At 39.4% G+C, this 22,005-nt stretch overlaps 1 long non-coding RNA gene across 1 annotated transcript in view; it reads left to right on the forward strand.

Annotated features, from left to right (window-relative positions):
- The first annotated feature begins 354 nt into the window (after positions 1 to 354).
- Positions 355 to 22,005, forward strand: part of LOC103515665 — a 29,201-nt gene continuing 7,550 nt past the window's right edge. The window contains exons 1-3 of the long non-coding RNA XR_541722.3: positions 355 to 392; positions 4,415 to 4,481; positions 21,705 to 21,810. This is a non-coding gene — a long non-coding RNA (uncharacterized LOC103515665). The remainder of the gene's footprint in view (positions 393 to 4,414; positions 4,482 to 21,704; positions 21,811 to 22,005) is intronic.

A 22,005-nucleotide genomic window follows, 5' to 3' on the forward strand; every position in this document is an offset into this window, starting at 1 on the left:
CCCTAACCTATACCTATAATATTGCCTATTCATTTCAAAAATACTTGTTACTGTTCAGACCTTTTCAATGAGTTTATCTGTGTTCTTTAATGTGCGATTTGTACTAACAATTTGATTTTCTTCTTTGCTTACAGGTAAGTAAAGAATGTTTGAATCTAGAACAGTATTTACCCAGGGTAAGTGAAATCCATCATACCCTCCAAGTATGTGTTTCTGTCATATAGGTACTTTGTCTTTCAGCAGTATTTTGTTACAATACCTAAAGCATCATCTCCTAGTAGCCCAGTAGCCAAATCACCTTTGTAAGACTATCAGGAGCTACAATACCTAAAGCATCATCTCTCAATAGCCCAGTTAAAGAATGTTTGAACCTGGAACAGTATTTACCCAGGGTAAGTGAAATCCATCATAATCTCCAAGTATGTGTTTCTGTCATATAGGTACTTTGTCTTCCAGCAGTATTTAGTTACAATACCTAAAGCATCATCTCCTAGTAGCCGAGTAGCCAAATCACCTTTAAGACTATCAGGAGCTACAATACCTAAAGCATCATCTCTTAGTAGCCCAGTAGCCAAATCACCTTTGTAAGACTATCAGGAGCTACAATACCTAAAGCATCATCTCTTAGTAGCCCAGTAGCCAAATCACCTTTGTAAGACTATCAGGAGCTACAATACCTAAAGCATCATCTCCTATAGTAGCCCAGTAGCCAAATCACCTTTGTAAGACTATCAGGAGCTACAATACCTGAAGCATCATCTCCTAGTAGCCCAGTAGCCAAATCACCTTTGTAAGACTATCAGGAGCTACAATACCTGAAGCATCATCTCCTAGTAGCCCAGTAGCCAAATCAACTTTGTAAGACTATCAGGAGCTACAATACCTGAAGCATCATCTCCTAGTAGCCCAGTAGCCAAATCAACTTTGTAAGACTATCAGGAGCTACAATAGGTACCTAAAGCAATATCTCCTAGTAGCCCAGTAGCCAAATCAACTTTGTAAGACTATCAGGAGCTAAAATACCTAAAGCAATATCTCCCAGTAGCTCATCAGATGGAATGGTCAAGGTGCCGGGTTCGTATCCAATTAGTTTCGCTCTGGACAGTTTCGGTTGAGTGGATAAGCGCGGAACTCTTCTACTGTAGGATCCTGATTATCCAATGACCATCACCAGTAGATTCTGCCAGTGTTGCCAAACTTCCTGCCACTATTTGCTGATTACTGAGAGCTCAGAGTTGGGATGATATTTTTACTGGAAGCTGTGTTTTTGTTTAAGTGGCGAGTGAGATTACATTACATTGAAATGGGGGTCTTTTCTGACGAAATTTCCGTGTGAGGAGTCCGATATGTAGGACTATTGCACATCTAAACTAGCTTAGATCCTTTTTATTGTTCTACTCTTCTACCAACGATAGATTCTTTTTACTGTATTCTGCAATTTAAAACTTTCTGGGACAGAAAATATGTAGGACTATTGCACATCTAAACCAGCTTAGATCCTTTTTATTGTTCTACTCTTCTACCAACGATAGATTCTTTTTACTGTATTCTGCAATTTAAAACTTTCTGGGACAGAAAGAGGGACAGATCAGTCCAGGTGGACAGGTTCCTTTACCTTCTAATGGATATAGTGCATGTAAAGTGTCTTGGAAAATCATTTTTCCGCCAACATTATCCTTGAACTTCAGTATAAATGATTATGAGCTATAAAGAGTTCATGTCGATCAAAATACTCGTTTTTGCCACGCCAAGACGTAATTATGACACGAAAAAAACCCGCACCAAGTCAACCATTACCGATTAGGGCGGTAGTTGTTTCTCGTAAGCCAGGAGCTGTGCCGGTTATTAAATTTTAGGGAGGGGAAGTCTGGGGTGACCTTCATGAAAACGACTATTTTCACCAGACTGTCGCGTCACATGGAAAGTGCATAGTCATTGTGTCTATGGACTCTACAGCGCAGCGACCGCCTCCCTATTAGGAAGAACCAACATAAGAGCCATCAAACAACTTGGTGACTTAGAAGTCTGGGGTGACCTTGATGAAAATGACTATTTTCACCAGACTGTCGCGTCACATGGAAAGTGCATGGTCATTGTGTCTATGGACTCTACAGCGCAGCGACCGCCTCCCTATTAGGAAGAACCAACATAAGACCCATCAAACAACTTGGTGACTTGAGGACATTAGCATCACAAACGTTACATGTGTGGGTGGTAACCGGTTAACACCTGCTCCGGAAATCTGGCCTACATCCTACCAGAGGCTCAGAGACTGTGTAGAGATGAAGATTAGTTTTGTCAATTACCAAGTGGGTCCAAAATAATCTAAATACATGAAGATGTGAAGTCAGATTTTGATGAAATTTGATCCTTTTGGATCACAAATGAAGGCCTTTTTATCCGTCCAAGCTAACTAGACTAGTTTATTAAGCGGGGAACGACATTTGTGACAAGCATTTAACACAATTGCAGAGTAGCGTGTCCGTCTACCTTAAGTGGTAGGTCTCAGGCTTGATTTCCGCCCAGGGCGAACATAAGGTTTGTTTTCGGAACAGCCATAGCTTTCTCATATTTTGTCTTCCTTTTCGCTTCGCTCTCGGGACGACAAGACCTTGGCAGTTACATAGTTAATATAGATTTGCAATAAAATAATAGATAGTTTAGATACTTTCTGGTGTTCTCGTGTTGACCCAGCACCTAAATGGGAAGTATTGTGTCTCTTCTCGCCCATCTGATGAGAGGCATACTACGTATTACCAAGTGGGTCCAAAATAGTCTAAATACATGAAGATGTGAAGTCAGATTTTGATGAAATTTGATCCTTTTGGGTCACAAATGAAGGCCTTTTTATCCGTCCAAGCTAACTAGACTAGTTTATTAAGCGAGGAACGACATTTGTGACAAGCATTTAACACAATTGCAGAGTAGCGTGTCCGTCTACCTTAAGTGGTAGGTCTCAGGCTTGATTTCCGCCCAGGGCGAACACAAGGTTTGTTTTCGGAACAGCCATAGCTTTCTCATATTTTGTCTTCCTTCTCGCTTCGCTCTCGGGACGATAAGACCTTGGCAGTTACATAGTTAATATAGATTTGCAATAAAATAATAGATAGTTTAGAAATTGTTAGGATCTTTTATGGAAGAGAGGAACGAAGAAAAACAAACACTATTAAAAAAGTGGTGAACAAGTTCTAATTCAATATATCTAATAGATATTCTAATTCAATTAAAGTACCAGCGCCATATCGTAGATATTGATGAAATCAAATTGGATTTCTAATTTTACTTTTTCGTAATTGGGACCTGGCACCTCTCGAGTATTGAGTGGTGAACCAGTTTTTATGCTGGCGTCTACTAATCAACAGATAGCACATAACCAGTCTAGCACTCTATTCTGCCAGTCAGAAATAGGTGCTTAAACTGGACTGTAAACAGGTAGCATGCTTCAAAGAATTGCATTTGGAGTGACTATTAACTCAGTCTTTTCTACTGTATGGTGAGTTATTGGTGAAATTTCGTTAGGCTTCTACTTCTATTTTGCCAGTCAGAAATAGGTGCTTAAACTGTATTGTAACACAGGTTGCATGCTTCAAAGAATTGCATTTGGAGTGACTATTAACTCAGTCTTTTCTACTGTATGGTGAGTTATTGGTGAAATTTCGTTAGGCTTCTTGGTTGAGTGAACTGTGGTACTCCTTTAGAAGCTCTACGGTCCCACAAAGGCAGATCGTGCCAAAGTGTGATGGACAAATTCCCTTTGTGTTCATCATTTTGTATTTCCTAAAAATCGGGCCAACCGTTCGCAAGTTATCGATAAACAAACAAACTAAATGCAAAATTGTCGAGATTCTCAGAACAGTCTACGTTCGATCAATTAATGCTTTGATAATAATGATATAAATATTAATATTGCCATGCAGAAGGTCCCGGGTTCGAATCCCACCATCGACAAAAATTTGTACTCGTTTTTCGATTGCAAATATTTCAACGGGTTACAAGCTCTACGGTCCCACAAAGGCAGATCGTGCCAAAGTGTGACGGACAAATTCCCTTTGTGTTCATCATTTTGTATTTCCTAAGAATCGGGCCAACCGTTCGCAAGTTATCGCTAAACAAATAAACTAAATGCAAAATTGTCGAGATTCTAAGAACAGTCTACGTTCGATCAATTAATGCTTTGATAATAATGATATAAATATTAATAAGTATTTGCTAATCAGGGACTTTCTTCATGCAATCCAATACCGCTATCGCTGTGAAGAAATTTCGTCTAAAATCTCAGAAATCCTCAAGTCAATATTTGCAGTATTTTTGGATCAGTTTCTCCGAATAATGATAATTTGATAACAGTCCTTGACCATACATGACTAACATGACTAATTTAATCTAATCAGTATGTTCGGTTTGATTGTTTCAGGAGGCACTTGACACTATGGACGGATAAATTGAGCAATCACATTGCATTATCTTCTTATAGGACAAAGGTAAGGCGATAGACGATAAGGCATAATAGTTGTGACCCTGAAATACCCCCATTTCATGTGAGATCGTTATAGTTGGAGTCCTATACTATCCCCTTTTAATGTCAGGGTGTATTAATGTCAGTGGGGCCTTAAAATAACCCAGTTCATTTTGGGGCCCTTCAATAACAATTAGGGCCCGTATGTACCCTATTTTATATCAGGGCGTAATTGCTTTGACCTTAAAATAACCCAGTTCATTTTGGGGCCCTAAATACCCCATTTCATGTTAGGGCTACTTGGGGAATACTTATGCCCACTGTATCTCCAGCCTAGCTAGATACTGAAAACTACAGTGTGACCGCTACCACCAGATATTACAAACTACAATAACACCAACTACAATGTGAATTTCTTTGAAGACAGGACCTTGACCGTCCCAAGTCCCTTTCGATTTTCTTCTCGAGTTCAACATAGGGTTCGTATCTCAGACCGGACAGACTTATTTCCACTTTCACATGGGTTGCCAATCTCGGCTCTCCTTAATACTCGTATATTATACAGGTGTGCACTCAACCTAGTGATTCTCATTACACTCCTTGCAAGTTCATTGTTAGGCTTGACATTCTGGGAAAAAAATACCGGGTTGTCAAAATGAACCAGCCCTAGAAGATTTGGATGGTAATTCAAAACAAGATTTGGCATTCAAGAGAGTAGGTGCCAAATATTTTGACCAAAGAGAGTCCTTTACTCGTATATTATACAGGTGTGCACTCAACCTAGAGATTCTCATTACACTCCTTGCAAGTTCATTGTTACGCTTAACATTCTGGGAAAAAAATACCGGGTTGTCAAAATGAACGTACACATTGTCTCCAGCCCTAGAAGATTTGGATGGTAATTCAAAACAAGATTTGGCATTCAAGAGAGTAGGTGCCAAATATTTTGACCAAAGAGAGTCCTATTGTTCTAAATGGGAAACTACTGCTTGGGTAAATGGACTATTCGAGCAATATAAAATAAGGACCATTATTATTTCTTCTCTTATTGTTTCAAGAGTTCAGTCAAAGGTCAAATTTATCGATAGTGTACCTTGGTCTTTTCATGAATCCTATTTAAGTTTGCAGTTATACAATATACATATTATACATACATTCCATTTGTACATAGCCACGTAGGTACGAGTATACATATACATATCAAGGTGTTAGAGAGAATATGAGTCAATTTATGCTTTTACAATATACAGTATGTAGGTATGAAGTAAACACTATAGGTACATAGGTATATAAAAAAAAAATATATAGATGGTTTTAATTACCTCATTTTTCTTAGACGTTGCTCATTACTCAGCCGCGATGTTAGATTAGTATACTGGGTGATTCAAAAACTGTATAGTTCGCTTGTAAATGTTTTCATACCTACGAAATCTTGAACAGGGGTGGAAAAAAGAACAACGTTTTGGTAGCTGTTTATTTTGTGGAATATTATATATTTGTCCACCTCTGGGCCCGAGTGGTTAAAGGCACTGACCCTCAAACCCCGTAGGCAGGAGGTGGTGGGTTCGAATCTTGGGCGGGGCGGAAATTTTCTTTCTAAAATTTTCCGTTCTCGGATAGGCTTGTAGGAGTTGGAGGTAAAAGAATGTGTCTTGAAGTTAAACCAAACCGGGGATCTTGACTTAACGGGTTCAGTCAAAGGTCAAATTTATCAATAGTGTACCTTGTGGTCTTTTCATGAATCCTATTTAAGTTTGCAGTTATACAATATACATATTATACATACATTCCATTTGTACATAGCCACGTAGGTACGAGTATACATATACATATCAAGGTGTTAGAGAGAATATGAGTCAATTTATGCTTTTACAATATACAGTATGTAGGTATGAAGTAAACACTATAGGTACATAGGTATATAAAAAAAAAATATATAGATGGTTTTAATTACCTCATTTTTCTTAGACGTTGCTCATTACTCAGCCGCGATGTTAGATTAGTATACTGGGTGATTCAAAAACTGTATAGTTCGCTTGTAAATGTTTTCATACCTACGAAATCTTGAACAGGGGTGGAAAAAAGAACAACGTTTTGGTAGCTGTTTATTTTGTGGAATATTATATATTTGTCCACCTCTGGGCCCGAGTGGTTAAAGGCACTGACCCTCAAACCCCGTAGGCAGGAGGTGGTGGGTTCGAATCTTGGGCGGGGCGGAAATTTTCTTTCTAAAATTTTCCGTTCTCGGATAGGCTTGTAGGAGTTGGAGGTAAAAGAATGTGTCTTGAAGTTAAACCAAACCGGGGATCTTGACTTAACGTCCACCCTGTATATTGAGATTATAGTCCCCAAACACTCCCAGGGTTAATCAGTGAACTTCCACAAGGGATCGTGACATCACCCAGTATGGCAAGATAAGATTTCCCTAACACTTGAGAGTACAATGGCGTAGTTCACAACCTAGCACCTAGCTGCTGATAGCGTCGCTTTTACTTTCTATTACCTAAAATAAGTATGCGGGACCCATACTATGTAATAAGAAAGTACCTACATCATAATTATTACAATCTGCTCAAATTTTCAAAATCGGGAAATTGGTAGAAATCTGGAAATATTTTAAATTTTTTTGCTCGAAAATCTTGTAAATCCGAAAAAATTTGGGTCGAATCCCCCCCCCATATAATAGAAATTCATGTGATGTTCACACCGGATTTTTCGTTTATGTGAACAAACAAATCTTGAATCCAGATCTAGTGTTACTCACACTTACTGTGCTTTTGTTTGTAAAGATCACCATCGTGCAGGCAGGGTATTGTTTGATATTTTAATGCTATAATGAAGAGATCTATTGTAGATCTGAATGACTTGCTCAAAGCTCATAGGAGTCAAAATCTCTAGATCCTTCAGTAGATGAGAAGATAGTGCTGTATGTGGAAGGGTATTGTTCTTTATTTCATCATCATTTTGGAGTCGAAAGCAGGATCCACACTCGTTTATCCTGCCAAAATGAGACTGAAAAGGCCCTTTACTCCCGCAGGTAAAAAGGTTCTTCTCAATTAGCATCATCAGCGCCAATCCAATGTTGAACAAACATTTTCCAGCTCAATCTGTTGGGTAGTAAACTCGTGCCAAATAGCAGGCAGCAATCTCATAGTAATCATATCGCAGGTAGCAACCGATATCTAGAAGAAGCCCAAGTTAATAAACTCTAAACAATGTCTACGTCTTGAAATTTGAACTGCAGCAACGTATGGGCATTCTGTGAAGTGTGATTCTATTGAAGTTACATTCACACCATCATCATTAGGCAGATAGACGAGAGAATTAGAATTGACATTTTGGCATCCAACTCAGCCTCATCAGTTGCCTTAACCTCTTCAGGAACTGCCTACTGCCTCGCTTAAAAGTGTCCCAATTCAATGGAAAAATCATCTGTACTCGTATTGTTTTGAGTGACTGATGTGCACAATCGACCTAGAAGATAAGTTCCTAGCTTTTGCACTTCTCATGGAATGAAGGTAAAGAAGATATAATACGAATCAAAATTAGGAGCTTTCTATTGAGGAAGAGGAAGACGAGGATTAGGAGGAGGAAGAAAATCTTTTTTAACATCCAACATTGTTGGACGGTATGTTAGAATCTCGGCTCAGGGTATGGTGTATCGCCCTTCTATTATTCCATTCCAGTCCGCTCAGCCCTCTAAAAACCTGACCGCTCTTCTGTGTTATTATTGTTGGTACTTCGTCAGTAGAAGCTAGTTGATCTTCAAGGATCTTAAGAGGCAAGAGGCCACAGTGTAATTGTACACTAGAACAGGGGTTTCCAACTTCCATGTGTATGCGGGCCACATGCTAAACTGGCAGGTACTTCGCGGGCCACATACACAGGGGAGCAGGCCCGTATCCAGGATTTTCTTGAGGGGATGAGGGTAGTTGTGAGTTTTTCGAAAGAGGAAGCTATAAGAAACATAATAATGTACCTATAGTAGTTGTATTTTCATTTAATTTCCCCTCCTCTGAAGCTCGTTTCCCCTCTTATTCCTCTGGTACAATACAGGCGCTATCACACCAAAAGAGGGGAAACGAGCTTCAGAAGAGGGGAAAATACGGCTCTAATGTCGATCTGCTGGTGGTCTTGGAATTCATTTTGAAAATTAGTGTACCATTTATTATTACCATTTAGGGGAGTAGGAGGTAGGAGGGATGAGAAGAGTAATATTTAACAAACTTTATTGACTTGGCGGGGTGGAGCGCTACCGCGCTCCTTAATTATAGATGAAGGGAAGTGGTGTTCCCCCACCTTACGTGAGAAGATACGTCACTGGTTTTGTGTCAGTGCATAAATAAAGGTATTACGGGTCATAGGAATGTATGTTATGAGGTGATAACAGTACAATACATCATACGAGTTACAAGGGGCAATTATTTCGAGCTTTAATCTTTTGAGTAAGGTCCGCAGAATGACAGAGTGGAATATGGGTCAATAGGGTAAGTGAACCATTTATTCGCCCACCTAAAAAACGTACCATTTATTGGTTCATCTGTACCATACGCCACATAAGTCTGAACTGGACGAACTTTTTCAAGATCCAATTTCATCAAAAGAAAGGGCTTAAAGACTGCTATCGAACCAGTGCTATTCAAAAATTGTAGTCATAAAAACAAAAATTAGAAAAATAAATGTGGGCAGGTGGGCCAATAAATGGTACGTTTTTTAGGTGGGCGAATAAATGGTACACTTACCCTAATAGGTAGTTAATAATAATGAAAATAATAGTAAATAGGTAAATAAACTAATTATCATTATCTATGGTATGTTGGAATTTATTTTGTTAGCAAGTTAGGTGGGATATAATCGTTAGTTGGTGCTGATGGGTGTGATAGGGTTGAATTTGAATATCGACAGGTCCAATATTAGACTTTTTTTTAAAAGAGGTTTGATAAATAGAGGGAGCTCTAACAATGAAGGTCTTATCGTCCCGAAATCGAAGAGAGAAAGACAGGATAGGAGAAAACCAGCCGTTCAAAAACAAACCTTATCTGTTTAGGCTAGAGTTCGCCAGCCTAGATTCAAACCAACAACCTAGGCTGGCAACATTTAAGAATTTTAATTTTATTAAAGGTTCTGTTGTTTTGTTTTTCGAATAAAATCTATTCTATTCCATGCTATGATCTGTCTATTCTATGAATCTATGATCGATTATGAATCTATGATCGATAGGTTCCGTGTAAACAACCATACGATACGGACGTCGAGTCCTCGCTCTGCTCCGTGTGTGTGTTTATAGTTTATAGTAAACGTGTTACAATTTTTTTTTGCTCGAAAATCTTGTAAATCCGAAAAAATTTGGGTCGAATCCCCCCCCCATATAATAGAAATTCATGTGATGTTCACACCGGATTTTTCGTTTATGTGAACAAACAAATCTTGAATCCAGATCTAGTGTTACTCACACTTACTGTGCTTTTGTTTGTAAAGATCACCATCGTGCAGGCAGGGTATTGTTTGATATTTTAATGCTATAATGAAGAGATCTATTGTAGATCTGAATGACTTGCTCAAAGCTCATAGGAGTCAAAATCTCTAGATCCTTCAGTAGATGAGAAGATAGTGCTGTATGTGGAAGGGTATTGTTCTTTATTTCATCATCATTTTGGAGTCGAAAGCAGGATCCACACTCGTTTATCCTGCCAAAATGAGACTGAAAAGGCCCTTTACTCCCGCAGGTAAAAAGGTATTTTTTTGCTCGAAAATCTTGTAAATCCGAAAAAATTTGGGTCGATTCCCCCCCCCCATATAATAGAAAGTCATGTGATGTTCACCGGATTTTTCGTTTATGTGAACAAACAAATCTTGAATCCAGATCTAGTGTTACTCACACTTACTGTGCTTTTGTTTGTAAAGATCACCATCGTGCAGGCAGGGTATTGTTTGATATTTTAATGCTATAATGAAGAGATCTATTGTAGATCTGAATGACTTGCTCAAAGCTCATAAGGAGTCAAAATCTCTAGATCCTTCAGTAGATGAAAAGATAGTGCTGTATGTGGAAGGGAAGGGTATTGTTCTTTATTTCATCGTCATTTTGGAGTCGAAAGCAGGATCCACACTCGTTTATCCTGCCAAAATGAGACTGAAAAGGCCCTTTACTCCCGCAGGTAAAAGGTTCTTCTCAATTAGCATCATCAGCGCCAAGCCAATGTTGAACCAACATTTTCCAGCTCAATCTGTTGGGTAGTAAACTCTTGCCAAATAGCAGGTAGCAATCTCATAGTAATCATATCGCAGGTAGCAACCGGATATCTAGATCTAGAAGAAGCCCAAGTTAGTAAACTCTAAACAATGTCTCCGTCTTGAAATTTGAACTGCAGCAACGTATGGCCATTCTGTGAAGTGTGATTCTATTGAAGTTACATTCACACCATTATCATTAGGCAGATAGACGAGAGAATTAGAATTGACATTTTGGCATCCAACTCAGCCTCATCAGTTGTCTTAACCTCTTCAGGAACTGCCTACTGCCTCGCATAAAAAGTGTCCCAATTCAATGGAAAAATCAGCTGTCCTTACTCGTGTTGTTTTGAGTGACTGATGTGCACAATCTACCTAGAAGAAAAGTTCGTAGCTTTTGCACTTCTCATGGAATGAAGGTAAAGAAGATATAATACGAATCAAAATTAGGAGCTTTCTATTGAGGAAGAGGGAGACGATACATATCAAGGTGCTGGAGAGAATATGAGTCAATTTATGCTTTTACAATATACAGTATGTAGGTATGAAGTAAACACTATAGGTACATAGGTATATAAAAAAAATATATAGATGGTTTTAATTACCTCATTTTTCTTAGACGTTGCTCATTACTCAGCCGCGATGTTAGATTAGTATACTGGGTGATTCAAAAACCGTAGTTCGCTTGTAAATGTTTTCATACCTACGCAATTTTGAACAGGGGTGGAAAAAAGAACAACGCTTTGGTAGCTGTTTATTTTGTGGAATATTATATATTGGTCCACCTCTGGGCCCGAGTGGTTAAAGGCACTGACCCTTAAACCCCGTAGGCAGGAGGTGGTGGGTTCGAATCCTGGGCAGGGCGGAAATTTTCTTTCTTAAATTTTCCGTTCTCGGATAGGCTTGTAGGAGTTGGAGGTAAAAGAATGTGTCTTGAAGTTAAACCAAACCGGGGATCTTGACTTAACGTCCACCCTGTATATTGAGATTATAGTCCCCAAACACTCCCAGGGTTAATCAGTGAACTTCCACAAGGGATCGTGACATCACCCAGTATGGCAAGATAAGATTTCCCTAACACTTGAGAGTACAATGGCGTAGTTCACAACCTAGCACCTAGCTGCTGATAGCGTCGCTTTTACTTTCTATTACCTAAAATAAGTATGCGGGACCGACTTAACGTCCACCCTGTATATTGAGATTATAATCCCCAAACACTCCCAGGGTTAATCAGTGAACTTCCACAAGGGATCGTGACATCACCCAGTATGGCAAGATAAGAATTCCCTAACACTTCAGAGTACAATGGCGTAGTTCACAACCTAGCACCTAGCTGCTGATAGCGTCGCTTTTACTTTCTATTACCTAAAATAAGTATGCGGGACCCATACTATGTAATAAGAAAGTACCTACATCATAATTATTACAATCTGCTCAAATTTTCAAAATCGGGAAATTGGTAGAAATCTGGAAATATTTTAAATTTTTTTGCTCGAAAATCTTGTAAATCCGAAAAAATTTGGGTCGATTCCCCCCCCCCATATAATAGAAAGTCATGTGATGTTCACCGGATTTTTCGTTTATGTGAACAAACAAATCTTGAATCCAGATCTAGTGTTACTCACACTTACTGTGCTTTTGTTTGTAAAGATCACCATCGTGCAGGCAGGGTATTGTTTGATATTTTAATGCTATAATGAAGAGATCTATTGTAGATCTGAATGACTTGCTCAAAGCTCATAAGGAGTCAAAATCTCTAGATCCTTCAGTAGATGAAAAGATAGTGCTGTATGTGGAAGGGAAGGGTATTGTTCTTTATTTCATCGTCATTTTGGAGTCGAAAGCAGGATCCACACTCGTTTATCCTGCCAAAATGAGACTGAAAAGGCCCTTTACTCCCGCAGGTAAAAGGTTCTTCTCAATTAGCATCATCAGCGCCAAGCCAATGTTGAACCAACATTTTCCAGCTCAATCTGTTGGGTAGTAAACTCTTGCCAAATAGCAGGTAGCAATCTCATAGTAATCATATCGCAGGTAGCAACCGGATATCTAGATCTAGAAGAAGCCCAAGTTAGTAAACTCTAAACAATGTCTCCGTCTTGAAATTTGAACTGCAGCAACGTATGGCCATTCTGTGAAGTGTGATTCTATTGAAGTTACATTCACACCATTATCATTAGGCAGATAGACGAGAGAATTAGAATTGACATTTTGGCATCCAACTCAGCCTCATCAGTTGTCTTAACCTCTTCAGGAACTGCCTACTGCCTCGCATAAAAAGTGTCCCAATTCAATGGAAAAATCAGCTGTCCTTACTCGTGTTGTTTTGAGTGACTGATGTGCACAATCTACCTAGAAGAAAAGTTCGTAGCTTTTGCACTTCTCATGGAATGAAGGTAAAGAAGATATAATACGAATCAAAATTAGGAGCTTTCTATTGAGGAAGAGGAAGACGAGGATTAGGAGGAGGAAGAAAATCTTTTTTAACATCCAACATTGTTGGACGGTGTGTTAGAATCTCGGCTCAGGGTATGGTGTGTCGCCCTTCTATTACTCCATTCCAGTCCGATCAGCCCTCTAAAAACCTGTCTAGTGTCTGCTCTTCTTGCGAACAAAATCGCCAAATCCGCGAACATAATCGCGAAATCCGCGAACATAATCGCCAAATCCGCGAACAAAATCGCGAAATCCGCGAACATCACTCTTCGTTAACAACATAACACTTGACTAAAATTTTCTAAAGAATTAGACGTAAAAAAGAGTGTGTCATAAACTATGAATTAAGCCTACATCTAAATACTAAGCACTTTTGCTTGCCTTAGGTGATTAGAGGTTACATTTCTAGATTAAATAGTATTTTAACTCCTTTTTGATTCTATGCCTTTTTGGCCTTTCTCGGACGTGGGGACTAGACAGGATTATCTCGACTGGATTTATATTGTGCTACAGTGAACACACCATGTTTAAGTAGATCTGGAACGATAGAAGCACGGAGCTTTGTGTTCTGTGTCGTAACGTGCAATAAATAAAGGTCCCAGACCTCTCTAGCGAGCGGTGTGTTGAACGCGAAGTGTGTTCTAAATTTGCCTCCGATTTTGCATTTAGTATTTGAATCTGTTCCGCGGATCAGCGATAACTCTTGAACGGATGGTTCCATTTTTATCAAACTTTGAATCTTTGGAAAAGTATTATTTTATTCTTTTTCCGTAATGTTCTGGTTCTTTTGTACTGTGTTTCCATGATTTTCTGTTTCGTCAGAAACACCAGGAAAGGGATGACGATTATCGAAATAAGGTATGAAAATCAGAGTTTCTTAACAGACTACTTATCGCTCACTAAGACACCCATAAAATCAACTTTCTATATCTTCATTTAACGTATTCACACTCTACTCAGACATTGGTTAAGCAGATCTTCTTATTTTAAGAGGCTATTCTGTAAATGTCATCTCTTGAATGATCTACTGATCTTTACACCAGTGTTATGGTTTGAACTTTGAAATCTCCAAGATTTTACAGTTAAAAAAAAAAAAAAAAAAAAAAAAATTTTGAAGGATTTGAAATTAACGTAATCCAAATTGATTAGATGAACTGATATTGTGTTAAAGAGCACCACGGCTCATCTGTTGTTGACGCAATAGCTTGCTCTTCAGGAGGTCAATGCCTAAATAACCAGAGGTCACTTCCTGGCTCTCTTGTGTCATCTAAGTAGTAACCCATCTGGACTATCTCTTGAAGGAAAGTATTGAAAAACCACGGGAAAGAAAAGGGGAGGAGAAGAAGATATTTTTTTCACTCATTTTGACCCAATAAATATTGAGTATCATAAAGGTTTACCCGACATTAACAATACAGAAATTTCACACAGTTTGATGTTCACATGCACCTACTGTTTTTCTTACGATCAAATCGTACCATTTGGCGTGTGTACCAGGCTTGAAGGCTTTATCCTATAAGGCCAGCCACTCACTATCAAGTAGACCTGACAGGCCCACCTTTTCAGCCGTACCTGTCAGGTGTACCTGATAGTGAGTGGCCGGCCTAAGGTTTATTCGACAGGCTGTAGCTATCACGGGCCACAACCAGTCCTCAACTTGACCACGTCTGAAGTGTAGACAAATCAGTTTAATTGAATTAAAAGGGAGAGCGAATCTGAGGAATCAGGTGGGGAGTGTCATGTTCTTGTCATGTAGGAGGAGTAATAAAGACCCCCATGTCATTTATAAGGACTAGGCCCAAGACATAGCTTGCTTCGTGAGAAAGTCACTGCTGAGTGTGGATTGATTTTGATGAGGTTAATAGATGTCATGGTACTCGTATCATAGCATTCATCGCTTGTTACTTGGAAGTGACCTATCAAATGACTGTGAATAAATTGAATGTGTATAGGGATAGTAGGAAATTAGGGAGGGGGTCCTGGTATTCTACTGTGACTTTTTAAAGAGGTTTGATAGAGTGAACTGTAACCATGGAAATTTTTTGTCGTCCCAAAAATGAAGGGTGGAGAACAGGATAAGAGAAAGCTAGCCCTTCCGAGACCAAACCGTATCTGTTTTTAGGATAAAGTACTCCGAGGATTGATACAGACCCTGCTAAGTAAATTGAATGCTTAGGGGATTAGGGATGGAATCTGGTATCCTACTGTGACACACTAATATTCACATCCCCCAGTTTCATTCGATCCACATGTGTACTTAAGAATCATAACTTGACTCTCAGCAGTCTCAGCTGTTAAATGTTTCCATCTGGTGCATTGAATGGTGAACCGGAACTAAACGTCTGTTTCATTCATTCTCAAGGAATGAATCAGTTGACATTTGTTTCCATGGAAACGCAACACATGTGAAGATGCAACGATGCAACAATATAACCTTCATCTTTATGTCTCTATTTGTCCATCTGATGAGGGACAACACTACTAGATGGACATGTAACGACACAGATTCCTAAAGTCCTATCTGCTCTCGACTCGAACCCGGATTAATTGAGCACTTATATCCTCAAATGTGTAGTGCGTACATATCATAATTATGTAGGTACCTTCAATCTAAAGACAGACACCATTAAAAACATTAATAGCATTACCGATGAAGTATATAATACCTATCTTCAATAAGACGGACATTACTTTGATTAAATATAATCACATTCAATTGGTGATCATCTGATCATGTTTTATTTGTTTTATTAATCAATGACAATTATTTTAATACAGAGCTGATTGTGCAAAGAATAATAAACCCATCGTATCGTACCCGGAAGTTAGAAAGAGGTCGCAGTGAAGAGAGTAAGGCTTCACACTGAGATAGCATTGGTATCCAATCCAGTTCATTGAACCAAACTGCACCGAATTATAGCAAATCATGAAACATGAACTTCTCCTGCAGATGGGTACATAGGTCGTAGGTGTAGGCATTGAATGAAGAACTATGGGCCAGCATCAGGACCAAACCTCCGAGTGGTCTTGATGGTAACAAGGCTCGCACTTAGGAGGTCACGGGTTCTGGTTCTATTTGAGGTCGATTGGATTGGAACCCATCACATGCCTTCAGACATACGCCATTTGTCAAGGGTGTAGGTTTTCCTTGCCCTTGGGATCAATTTCATTTGAAGTGGAAGATTTTCGATCCTGTGCTTGTCAATGACCGGGGTATACGGTTTTAATGTGACATTGAAAGATAGAAAAAGACGACAAAAAAAAAAAAAAAAAAAAAAAAAAAAAAAAAGGAGGAAGAGGGAGACGAGGATTAGGAGGAGGAAGAAAATCTTTTTTAACATCCAACATTGTTGGACGGTGTGTTAGAATCTCGGCTCAGGGTATGGTGTGTCGCCCTTCTATTACTCCATTCCAGTCCGCTCAGCCCTCTAAAAACCTGTCTAGTGTCTGCTCTTCTGTGTTATTATTCATTGAACAAAGGTGGTACTTCGTCAGTAGAAGCTAGTCGATCTTCAAGGACCTTAAGAGGCAAGAGGCCACAGTGTACTTGTACATTAGAACAAACATTGGGACCTGATACCTAAATTTCGGTGCCATTCAACCGCGCTTGTCAGGTTTACGGCTTGAATTTTGTACGAAATGTCATTTGTCTGTTGAGTCTAGAGCGGAGACTTCAAATACAGTGTGTAACTTCGGTGACCGTAAAGGTAGAAACACACTACCATCACGTCACGTGAAGTCATGGGAAGTCAGAAAGATGTAGTTTAATGTTTTCCCATAATATTGTATCTCGTCACGTGACTTGACGTAACGTGATCGTAGTGTGGCTGTCCTGAACGAAATTACGTACAATATTATGGGGAAACTTTCAACTACACCTTTCTGATGACTCCCCATGACTTCACGTGACGTGATGGCAGTGTGTTTCTACCTTAATGACTGGATCATACGAAGCCAGTTGACAGTCTAGCTACATAAGTACTAACACTAACCTCTTTTAATCATCACTTGCGACCAACATTTCAGTCCAGTTGGGGAGAATCAGTTGGTACAGAAATGCCGTTTACTGGGCGTCAGGGATGTTTACACCATTTTTGTCTTCACTATATTTTTGTCCTTCTTTTTGTTATCCCCTGTAGAAATCCATTAGATTTTCATCTCATTAGTTTTTTATTTCATTCCATTTTGGTATTTTGACAATGACAAAGTCAATGCTCTCTCCCGTTCCTCTCTCTCTTTCTCTCTCTCTCTCTCACTCTTTCCTCCTTCCCTCTCTCTCCCCTTTCTCTTTCTTCTGGCTCTCTTTTCTCGCTCCTCTTTTTCTCCCCTTCCTCTCTCTTTCTCCTCTCCCTCCATTTTTTCACTCCCTGCCATGTCAGACAGATGTCTTCAATTGCTTCAACTGTGATTACCTTTTTGGTAATATGGTGCTATTTCGCAACTAGGATGGAATCCGATACTATCACACTCATGGTCTCTTAACTCCCGGTGAGTCCCATTTGTTGGTGCCACACTCGCGGTTGCTTAACTCCAGTGTTCTGGAAGTGATATGTTTTCAACTGGCGTGGCGTCAACTCACGTGTTTCAATAGGTAATGAGAAGAGTCATCCAGTTAATTGCAGCAACTAAAGTGTTAGAAAGAGAAAGGAAAGATGCCAAGTCTGGTCTAAATTCGTATGGACAAACCAATATAATGTCCTCTTCAGATCTCTATCCTACTAATCTTCCTATTGCCACTGTTGCCCTGCACAGTAGAGACCAGACCTTTATGACTAGGCTTGCCAAATATCCAAAATATCGATTCGGGACGCGAATCCGCGAACATGCCAAATCCGCGAACAAAATCGCGAAATCCGCGAACAAAATCGCCAAATCCGCGAACAAAATCGCCAAATCCGCGAACATAATCGCGAGAAGAAAAGGAGGAAGGAGAAAATGGAAGGGAAGAAAACGTGATGGAATTGAATTTCCGTTATCACTTGAGTCTGAAATTTCGCTGGCATGATAGTTTGATAAGAAAGTATGTTGCGTGCGAATGAATGATAAGCGATACGAGGATAAGAACTGATAACAAGGAAGGGGAAGGAAAAGGAAGAGAGATCATAGGAGAAGTGGGACCTTAGTGCAGGGACAACTGTAGGTATTTATACAAGTGGCTTTCAACTTAAAGGTATTTCAGTAATGCAGGGTCCTACCCACATAACTTGACCTTAGTGCAAGGACAACAGATGTATTTATACTAATGGCTTTTACCTAGAGGTATTTTAGATATGTAGGGTGTTACCACATAACTCGTGCGAATGAATGATAAGCGATACGAGGATAAGAACTGATAACAAGGAAGGGGAAGGAAAAGGAAGAGAGATCATAGGAGAAGTGGGGGGGGATATCTAATATGGTAGGGAGAAGAAGGGAGAGTAATAAAGGAAGAAGAAGGAAGGGGCCCTTGAAAGAGTGGAAGGAGGACTATGGAGGATGGAATGAGTATTTTACAGATTTGGAGTGGAAATTTCCTCATGAACCTGTAGCATGCTACCATTACTAACCCTCGGATCTACAACCATGTCAGTAATTTTGGTGTTTGTTAATCTGCATTTTGATAATAAATATGGCTCTCGGAATTATGAAGGGTGGGTTGTAAGAATAAGATCAACATATGCTTAGATTGCTTAGTCGTCAACTCATCATTATCTGTAGTAAGTTTGGCGTCTCATCTAGCTGGAGGGGTAGTATTAACGAAAGAGAAATAATAGAACAGTTGTAAAAATTGAAGAAAGAACAGAAAGAGAGAGAGAGAAAAGAAAAAAAGAAGAAAGAAGAAGAAGAAGAAGAAGAAAAAAAAAAAAATGGGTATTACTTTTTCACTTCTACTTACTGATCACGGGCATACTTCATCATTTCATCACTATATTTTATCAGTTTATCTACAGCAAATCTACTGATTTACCTTATGATCTCAGCGTATTCAGGTGCCTTATTTGTTCATTTGTTTCTATTTGTTCCTGCAATGTATGATTCATCCAATCCACTGCATTTGACGCGTTTACCTTACTATTCTAACTGTCAACATACAAGCATTCCACTTGTAATTTACTCCATTCTGATTGGCTATTGGGTAAACATTGGCCACGTCTAGACTTGTCAAGGTCACTCGTAACACTTAGCTCATGTTACGGTTCAGCACAATTAACATACCAGAGGTTCGAATCCTTAGATTTGTACAAACTGAAAGCAAGCCTGTACTATTAGCCAGTTTTTACTTTCCTTATCCCATAGTTAGAGAAAGGAAAGTGCGAGGTAATCGGCTGATTTTTTTTTTTTTTGAGGTTTGATAAGAGAAACTGTAACGGCTAAGGTCTTATCCCGCCTAGTTCGCTTGGAAGGGTAGCAAGTCTGCCTTGTAAGAGTTTGTGTTGCGGGTTCGATTCCCACCCGGTGCGAACTTTATCCGTAACAAAGAACGTTTGTTCCCGGAGACTTTCTCCCATTCTTTTCGCTTTCGGGACGATAAGACCTCAGAGTAGTTACAGTTCCCTCCATTAAACATAAAAGAAACCTAGCCAGCCTAGTTAGCTTAGTTGGTAGTGCGTCTGCCTTTTGAGCGCTAGGCCGCGGGTTCGATTCCCGCCCAGGGCGGATTTTATCCTGATGGGATAATGTTCGTTCTCGGAACGGCTGGCTTTCTCGAGAAAGAAGGGAGAGAGAGAGAGAGAGAGAAAAAGGGAGGGAGAGAGAACGATTGAAACTTTTGAGAGATACCTAATGTTTGTTCTCTTTCAGGGTCAGGAAATTTAGCTCTCTCTCTTCCCCTCTGTCTATTTATCTCTCTTCCTCCCTCTCTCATGTCTTTCCATCTCTCCCCCTCTCCTTCTCCCTCTCTCTCTTCGTCTTTGGGAGTTGTTGCGTACTATCATTATTGTTGTTGTTTTGCAACATGTGATTTGACCTTGGAAACATGTGTGTGCTGGACCTGGCCATGTGTTGTGTATTGATTTTGTGATCGTTATCAGGATGGAGAGGAGGGGAAGGGAAGGAAAGAGATGGGGAGGGGGAAAGAGAAAGAGAAAGAGGAAAGGAAGGGGGAGAGAGAGGGAAGGAGGGAGAGAGATGGGAGAAAGAGAAAGAAGGGAGAGAGAGAGAGAGAGAAAGGTAGAGAGAGAGAACGATTGAAACTTTTGAGAGATACCTAATGTTTGTTCTCTTTCAGGGTCAGGAAATTTAGCTTTCTCTCTTCCAGTCTTCCCCTCTGTCTATTTATCTCTCTTCCTCCCTCTCTCATGTCTTTCCATCTCTCCCCCTCTCCTTCTCCCTCTCTCTCTTCGTCTTCCTGTCTATCCCTCCCTCTCCGTTTTCCTGCCCATCATTCTTCTTGACTCTCATTCCACGTTTCCTGTCTTCTTTCTGTTTTTCTATCCCTTCTTCTTTCTTCTTTTCCACAATACAATAGAAGGTGGAAAAATATTTAACGAGACTTTTTTTTTCGTTCTACCTAACCCATCCTTTCCCTTCTCTCACATATCTTTTTCTTCATTTCTATTCAGTCGTTATTCCTCATCATTTCTTTCATTATTAAATTCTTTCCTCCTCTGGCAATATCTCTATTCTATCTTGAGACTTCATCCTTTTCAACATTTATATCATCTCTATCTCCTCTGGCAATATTTCTATTCTATCTTGAGACTTCATCCTTTTCAACATTTCAACGTTTATATCATCTCTGTCTACCTTCATCACTTTTTTTTTAGGAGGTTTGACAGAGGGAACTGTAATTGCTATGGTCTTATCGTCCCGAAATCGAAGAGAGAAGGAAGACAGGATAGGAGAAAGCCAGCCGTTTTGAGAACGAACATTATCCCATCAGGATAAAATCCCGCGAACCCGCGGCCTAGCGCTTACAAGGCAGACGCACTACCAACTAAGCTAACTAGGCTGGCTCTTCATCACTTTATTCTCGTCTCGAAAGATGGTATTTTGTCCTAAGACTTTGACCACAGTTAGTTTGTAACCTACTGCTGCTGTGACCTGTGCCAATTTGGTCAAATTATGCAAAAACCCTGTGACAGTAGCCACTTTCACTTTATTCTCGTCTCGGGAGATGGTTATTTGTCCTAAGACTTTGACCTGACCACAGTTAGTTTGTAACCTACTGCTGCTGTGACCTGTGCCAATTTGGTCAAATTATGCAAAAACCCTGTGACAGTAGCCACTTTTCTGGACCTGGAAAATGGTTGACTGAACGTTGTCAAAGACGCTAACAACAACACCTTTATCTGTCCATTTTTTGTTCATGTGTCTTCGTGCACTAAATAAATGAATAAACAAATAAAAGTAATTTAGTTTAGCAATATGTATTGTAATATGCAGTTTAAACATTTACTCGAATTGTTATCACATGATTTTACATTTTACCCAATTATAATTAAATTATTATCATGATTGTATTTCCCCCTGATTATGTTCTAAGAAATCAATCTTCACAAAATACATAGAAATTAATAATTTATTTTTCTGTTTTCAGTATTTTAGAATAATATTTAATCCCCACAAAATACTTAGAATTCGATGCATTTTCTGTTTTCAGTGATCCGAATCAGATTCAACACAAAGGCTGCTGGTGTGTCACCCTGTTATCAGCACCATGTGTGTTATCAGCTATGAGAATAGATAAACCTCCAGCTTCTGCCTATGTAAGTATTGTTTTCCGTAGAAAAAAGAGCATATTTTAAATTCCTGCACTGAGGAAAAAAATTGGTGACCGGGTGCCACAAGTTAGGGTGGAAGAACTCTATTATTGGTTTATCATGATAGAGGACTCAGTAACTTTGTGAAGTTCCATAACATAGATGTAAAAGAAATAACTTATACACTTCACTGGGTTGGTA

The sequence above is a fragment of the Diaphorina citri genome, unplaced genomic scaffold (assembly GCF_000475195.1).
Source record: "Diaphorina citri unplaced genomic scaffold, Diaci psyllid genome assembly version 1.1 scaffold1393, whole genome shotgun sequence".
NCBI lineage: Eukaryota > Metazoa > Arthropoda > Insecta > Hemiptera > Psyllidae > Diaphorina > Diaphorina citri.